Source organism: Mesoplodon densirostris, chromosome Y, assembly GCF_025265405.1.
Source record: "Mesoplodon densirostris isolate mMesDen1 chromosome Y, mMesDen1 primary haplotype, whole genome shotgun sequence".
In the NCBI taxonomy this organism is placed as follows: Eukaryota; Metazoa; Chordata; class Mammalia; order Artiodactyla; family Ziphiidae; genus Mesoplodon; species Mesoplodon densirostris.
In genome coordinates, this window is record NC_082682.1 from 8,991,025 (window position 1) to 8,999,215 (window position 8,191).

Sequence of the window (8,191 nt, forward strand, 5' to 3'; positions counted from 1 at the left end):
TGAGAAGGCCTTGGAGCTTTCTGATGACATGCATCATGGACTTTGTGATGACAAGGGCATGGAGCATTGTGATGAAAAAGACATGGAGCCTTGTCATGACAGGCTTCAAGGAGCATACTGATGTCAAGTGTCAGGGAGCATTGTGATGACAAGTGTATTGAGCATTGTGATGACAAAGGTCATGGAGCATTGTGATGAGAAGACCATGGCTAATTGTGATGACGAGCGTCATTGGGCGTTGTGATGACAAGTGTTATGGAACATTGTGATCACAAGCGTTTGGAGCATTCTGATGAGAGAGGTCATGGAGCATTTTGATTTCATTGTGATGACAATAGCATGAAGCATTATGATGATGGGGATGGTGCACTGTGATGCCAGGGGTCATGGAGGATTGTGATGACGGGGGTCTAGGAGCATCGTGATGACAAGAGCATGGAGCATTGTGCTGAGAGGGCCAAGGAGCATTCTGACGACATGTGTCATGGAGCTTTGTGATGACAAGGGCATGGGGCATTGTAATTGCAGGCGTCTTGGAGCATTGAGATGACAAGTGTCACGGAGCCTTGTGATGACAAGGCCTTGGAAGTTTGTGATGACCGAGGTCATGGATCATTGTTATGACAGGGGTAACGGAGCATTGTGATAACAAGGGCATAGAGCATTGGTCTGAGAAGTTTCATGGATTATTGTGATGAGAGTGTGCATGCAGCATTGTGATGACAAGGGCATGGAACATTGTGATACATGGGTCATGGAGGAATGTAATGACAAGGGCATGGAGCATTGTGATGAGAAGGGCATGGAACATTGTGATGACAAGCGTCATGGAGCTTTGTGATGACAGGGGCATGGAGCAATGTGATGAGAGGGTTCATGGAGCAGTGTGATGACAGTGGCATGGAGCACTGTGGTGCCAAGGATCATGGAGATTTGTGATGACAAAGGTCATGAAGCATATTGAGGTCAAGGGCATGGTACATTGTGATGAGAAGGGCAGGGAGCATTATGATGACAAAATCATGTAGCATTTTGATGACAAAGGCATGGAGCATCGTGATGACAAGTGTCATGGAGCACTGTGATGACAGGCGTCACGGTTCATTGTGATTACAGGTTTCATGGAGCATTGGGATGACAATGGTCATGGAGAATTTTGATGAGAAGCGTCCCGGATCATTGTTTTGTCAGGGGTCATGGAGGGTTGAGATGACAGTACTCATGCAGCATTGTGAGGACAGGGGTCATGGAGCATTGTGAAGATAAGGGGCATGGAGCTTTGTGATTACAGGGGTCTTGGAGCATTGTGAAGACAAGGGCATGGATCATTGTGATGAGAATGTCATGGAGTATTGTGAAGGCAGGTGTCAAGGAGCATTGTGATGACGTATGTCAGGGTCCATTGTGATGACAATGGCATGGAGCATTGTGATGACAAGGACATGGAGCATTGTGATGCCAAGGGCCATTGAGAATTTTGAAGACAATGTCGTGAAGCACTGTGATGACAAGCGCATGGAGCTTGCTATGAAAAGGGTCATTGAGCATTGCGATGACAAGTGCATGGAGAATTGTGATGACACGATCATGTAACATTATGATGAGAAGTGTCATGGAACATAGTGATGACAGGGACGAGGAGAATTGTGATGACAATGCACATGGAGCATTGGGATGACCAGGACATGGAGCATTGTGCTGGCAAGACTGTGGAGCATTGTGATGAGAAGACCATGGATAATTGTGATGACGAGTGTCTTGGAGCACTGTAATGACAAGGGGCATGTAGCATTGTGATGACAAGTGTAATGGAGCATTCTGATCACCATCTTGTGGAGTATTGTGATGACAATGGCATGGAGCATTGTGATGAAAAGGGCATGGAGCATTGTGATGAAAACGGCATGGAGCCTTTTCATGACAGGTTTCAATGAGCATTCTGACGACAAGTGTCAGGGAGCATTGTGATGACAAGTTTATTGAGCATTGTGATGACAAAGGTCATGAAGCATTGTGGTGACAATGGCATGGAGCATTGTGATGCAAAGTGCTATGGAGCATTGTGATCACAAGTGTTGGTAGCATTGTGATGACAGAGGTCATGGAGCACAGTGATTTCAAGGACCATGGAGCATTGTGATGACAAGTGTATGGGGCAATGTGATCCCAAGTTTCATGGAGGATTGTGATGACAAGCGCATGGAGCATTGTGATGGCAAGTTCATGTAGGATTTTCCTGACAAAGGCATGGAGCATGGTGATTACAGTGGTCATTGAGCATTGGGATAACAAGGGTATGGAGCATTGGGCTTAAAATATTCATGGAGTATTATGATGACAGGTTTCATGGAGCATATTGATGAAAAGGGAAAGGAGCATTGTGATGACAAGATCCTGGAGCATTATGATGAGTAGACCAGGAGCCTGGTGTTGACAAGTCTCATGGAGCATTCTGATGAAAAGGGGCATGGAGCATTGTGATTACAGGGCTCTTGGAGCATTGTGATGACAAAGGCATGGAGCATTGTGATGAGAAGTCCATGGAGCATTCTGATGACATGTGTCATGGAGTTTTGTGATGACAGGGGCATGGAGCATTGTGATTACAGGGTTCTTGGAGCCTTGTGATGAAAAGGGCATGGATCATTGTGATGAAAAAAGCATGGAGCCATGTCATGACTGGGTTCAAGGAGCATAGTGATGACAAGGGTTCAGGAGCGTTGTGATGACAACTGTATTGAGCATTGGATGACAAAGGTCAGGAGCATTGTGATGATAAAACCATGGATAATTGTGATGACGAGCGTCATAGGGCATTGTGATGACAAGTGTTATGGAACACTGTGATCACAAGGGTTTGGAGCATTGTGATGACAGAGGTCATGGAGCCTTTTGATTTCAAGAAGCGTGGAGCATTGTGATGACAAGGGCATGAAGCAATGGGATCCCAAGTTTTATGGAGGATTGGGATGACAATGGTAAGGGAAGATTGTGAAGACAAGCGCATGGAGCATTGTGATGACAAAGTCATGTAGCATTTTGCTGACAAAGGCATGGAGCATTGTGGGCAAAATATTCATGGAGTAATGTGATGACAGGTGTCATGGGGCATTGTGGTGATAAGGGAATGGAGCACTGTGATGACAAGGTTCTGGAGCATTGTTATGAGAAGACCATTGAGCCTTGTGATGACAAATCTCATGGAGCATTCTGATGATAATGGACATGGAACACTGTGATTACAAGGTTCTTGGAGTATTGTGATGACAAGGGCATGGAGCATTGTGATGAGAAGGCCTTGGAGCTTTCTGATGACATGCATCATGGACTTTGTGATGACAAGGGCATGGAGCATTGTGATGAAAAAGACATGGAGCCTTGTCATGACAGGCTTCAAGGAGCATACTGATGTCAAGTGTCAGGGAGCATTGTGATGACAAGTGTATTGAGCATTGTGATGACAAAGGTCATGGAGCATTGTGATGAGAAGACCATGGATAATTGTGATGACGAGCGTCATTGGGCGTTGTGATGACAAGTGTTATGGAACATTGTGATCACAAGCGTTTGGAGCATTCTGATGAGAGAGGTCATGGAGCATTTTGATTTCATTGAGATGACAATAGCATGAAGCATTATGATGATGGGGATGGTGCACTGTGATGCCAGGGGTCATGGAGGATTGTGATGACGGGGGTCTAGGAGCATCGTGATGACAAGAGCATGGAGCATTGTGCTGAGAGGGCCAAGGAGCATTCTGACGACATGTGTCATGGAGCTTTGTGATGACAAGGGCATGGGGCATTGTAATTGCAGGCGTCTTGGAGCATTGAGATGACAAGTGTCACGGAGCCTTGTGATGACAAGGCCTTGGAAGTTTGTGATGACCGAGGTCATGGATCATTGTTATGACAGGGGTAACGGAGCATTGTGATAACAAGGGCATAGAGCATTGGTCTGAGAAGTTTCATGGATTATTGTGATGAGAGTGTGCATGCAGCATTGTGATGACAAGGGCATGGAACATTGTGATACATGGGTCATGGAGGAATGTAATGACAAGGGCATGGAGCATTGTGATGAGAAGGGCATGGAACATTGTGATGACAAGCGTCATGGAGCTTTGTGATGACAGGGGCATGGAGCAATGTGATGAGAGGGTTCATGGAGCAGTGTGATGACAGTGGCATGGAGCACTGTGGTGCCAAGGATCATGGAGATTTGTGATGACAAAGGTCATGAAGCATATTGAGGTCAAGGGCATGGTACATTGTGATGAGAAGGGCAGGGAGCATTATGATGACAAAGTCATGTAGCATTTTGATGACAAAGGCATGGAGCATCGTGATGACAAGTGTCATGGAGCACTGTGATGACAGGCGTCACGGTTCATTGTGATTACAGGTTTCATGGAGCATTGGGATGACAATGGTCATGGAGAATTTTGATGAGAAGCGTCCCGGATCATTGTTTTGTCAGGGGTCATGGAGGGTTGAGATGACAGTACTCATGCAGCATTGTGAGGACAGGGGTCATGGAGCATTGTGAAGATAAGGGGCATGGAGCTTTGTGATTACAGGGGTCTTGGAGCATTGTGAAGACAAGGGCATGGATCATTGTGATGAGAATGTCATGGAGTATTGTGAAGGCAGGTGTCAAGGAGCATTGTGATGACGTATGTCAGGGTCCATTGTGATGACAATGGCATGGAGCATTGTGATGACAAGGACATGGAGCATTGTGATGCCAAGGGCCATTGAGAATTTTGAAGACAATGTCGTGAAGCACTGTGATGACAAGCGCATGGAGCTTGCTATGAAAAGGGTCATTGAGCATAGCAATGACAAGTGCATGGAGAATTGTGATGACACGATCATGTAACATTATGATGAGAAGTGTCATGGAACATAGTGATGACAGGGACGAGGAGAATTGTGATGACAATGCACATGGAGCATTGGGATGACCAGGACATGGAGCATTGTGCTGGCAAGACTGTGGAGCATTGCGATGAGAAGACCATGGATAATTGTGATGACGAGTGTCTTGGAGCACTGTAATGACAAGGGGCATGTAGCATTGTGATGACAAGTGTAATGGAGCATTCTGATCCCCATCTTGTGGAGTATTGTGATGACAATGGCATGGAGCATTGTGATGAAAAGGGCATGGAGCATTGTGATGAAAACGGCATGGAGCCTTTTCATGACAGGTTTCAATGAGCATTCTGACGACAAGTGTCAGGGAGCATTGTGATGACAAGTTTATTGAGCATTGTGATGACAAAGGTCATGAAGCATTGTGGTGACAATGGCATGGAGCATTGTGATGCAAAGTGCTATGGAGCATTGTGATCACAAGTGTTGGTAGCATTGTGATGACAGAGGTCATGGAGCACAGTGATTTCAAGGACCATGGAGCATTGTGATGACAAGTGTATGGGGCAATGTGATCCCAAGTTTCATGGAGGATTGTGATGACAAGCGCATGGAGCATTGTGATGGCAAGTTCATGTAGGATTTTCCTGACAAAGGCATGGAGCATGGTGATTACAGTGGTCATTGAGCATTGGGATAACAAGGGTATGGAGCATTGGGCTTAAAATATTCATGGAGTATTATGATGACAGGTTTCATGGAGCATATTGATGAAAAGGGAAAGGAGCATTGTGATGACAAGATCCTGGAGCATTATGATGAGTAGACCAGGAGCCTGGTGATGACAAGTCTCATGGAGCATTCTGATGAAAAGGGGCATGGAGCATTGTGATTACAGGGCTCTTGGAGCATTGTGATGACAAAGGCATGGAGCATTGTGATGAGAAGTCCATGGAGCATTCTGATGACATGTGTCATGGAGTTTTGTGATGACAGGGGCATGGAGCATTGTGATTACAGGGTTCTTGGAGCCTTGTGATGAAAAGGGCATGGATCATTGTGATGAAAAAGGCATGGAGCCATGTCATGACTGGGTTCAAGGAGCATAGTGATGACAAGGGTTCAGGAGCGTTGTGATGACAACTGTATTGAGCATTGGATGACAAAGGTCAGGAGCATTGTGATGATAAAACCATGGATAATTGTGATGACGAGCGTCATAGGGCATTGTGATGACAAGTGTTATGGAACACTGTGATCACAAGGGTTTGGAGCATTGTGATGACATAGGTCATGGAGCCTTTTGATTTCAAGAAGCGTGGAGCATTGTGATGACAAGGGCATGAAGCAATGGGATCCCAAGTTTTATGGAGGATTGGGATGACAATGGTAAGGGAAGATTGTGAAGACAAGCGCATGGAGCATTGTGATGACAAAGTCATGTAGCATTTTGCTGACAAAGGCATGGAGCATTGTGGGGAAAATATTCATGGAGTAATGTGATGACAGGTGTCATGGGGCATTGTGGTGATAAGGGAATGGAGCACTGTGATGACAAGGTTCTGGAGCATTGTTATGAGAAGACCATTGAGCCTTGTGATGACAAATCTCATGGAGCATTCTGATGATAATGGACATGGAACACTGTGATTACAAGGTTCTTGGAGTATTGTGATGACAAGGGCATGGAGCATTGTGATGAGAAGGCCTTGGAGCTTTCTGATGACATGCATCATGGACTTTGTGATGACAAGGGCATGGAGCATTGTGATGAAAAAGACATGGAGCCTTGTCATGACAGGCTTCAAGGAGCATACTGATGTCAAGTGTCAGGGAGCATTGTGATGACAAGTGTATTGAGCATTGTGATGACAAAGGTCATGGAGCATTGTGATGAGAAGACCATGGATAATTGTGATGATGAGCGTCATTGGGCGTTGTGATGACAAGTGTTATGGAACATTGTGATCACAAGCGTTTGGAGCATTCTGATGAGAGAGGTCATGGAGCATTTTGATTTCATTGTGATGACAATAGCAAGAAGCATTATGATGATGTTCATGGTGCATTGTGATGAAAGGGTCCATGGAGTATTGAGATGAAAAGGGGCATGGAGCATTGTGATGACAGGGGTCTTGGAGCATGGTGATGACATGGGCATGGAGCATTGTGATGAGAAGGCCATGGAGGATTCTGATGACATGCGTCAGGGAGCTTTGTGATGACAAGGGCATGGAGCATTGTGATGACAAGGGAATGGAGCATTGTGATGACAAGGGCCATTGAGAATTTTGATGACAAGGTCGTGAAGCACTGTGATGACAAGTGCATGGAGCTTGCTATGACAAGGTCATGGAGCATTGTGATAACAAGTGAATGGAGAATTGTGCTGACATGTGCATGTAACATGATGTGAAGTGTCATGGACCATTGTGATGACAAGGACGTTGAGAATTGTTATGACAATGGACATGGAGCATTGCGATGATCAGGGCATGGAGCTTTGTGATGGCAAGACCGTGGAGCATTGTGATGCGAAGACCCTGGATAATTGTGATGACGAGTGTCTTGGAGTACTGTAATGACAAGGGGCATGGAGCATTGTGAGGACAGGGGTCATTTAGCATTGTGATGACAAGTGTCATGGAGCATTCTGATGACCATCTTGTGGAGTATTGTGATGACAATGGCATGGAGCATTGTGATGGAAAGGGCATGGAGCATTGTGAAGAGAAGTCCACAGATAATGGTGAAGAGGAGCGTCATGGGGCGTTGTGATGACAAGTGTCATGGAACATTGTGATCACAAGGGTTTGAAGCATTGGGATGCCAGAGGTCATGGTGCATTTTGATTTCATTGTGATGACAATAGCATGAAGCATTATGATGATAGGGATGGTGCACTGTGATGCCAGGGGTCATGGAGGATTGTGATGACGGGGGTCTAGGAGCATCGTGATGACAAGAGCATGGAGCATTGTGCTGAGAGGACCAAGGAGCATTCTGATGACATGTGTCATGGAGCTATGTGATGACAAGGGCATGGGGCATTGTAATTGCAGGCGTCTTGGAGCATTGAGATGACAAGTGTCACGGAGCCTTGTGATGACAAGGCCTTGGATGTTTGTGATGACCGAGGTCATGGATCATTGTTATGACAGGGTTAATGGAGCATTGTGATAACAAGAGCATAGAGCATTGGTCTGAGAAGTTTCATGGATTATTGTGATGAGAGTGTGCATGCAGCATTGTGATGACAAGGGCATGGAACATTGTGATACATGGGTCATGGAGGAATGTAATGACAAGGGCAT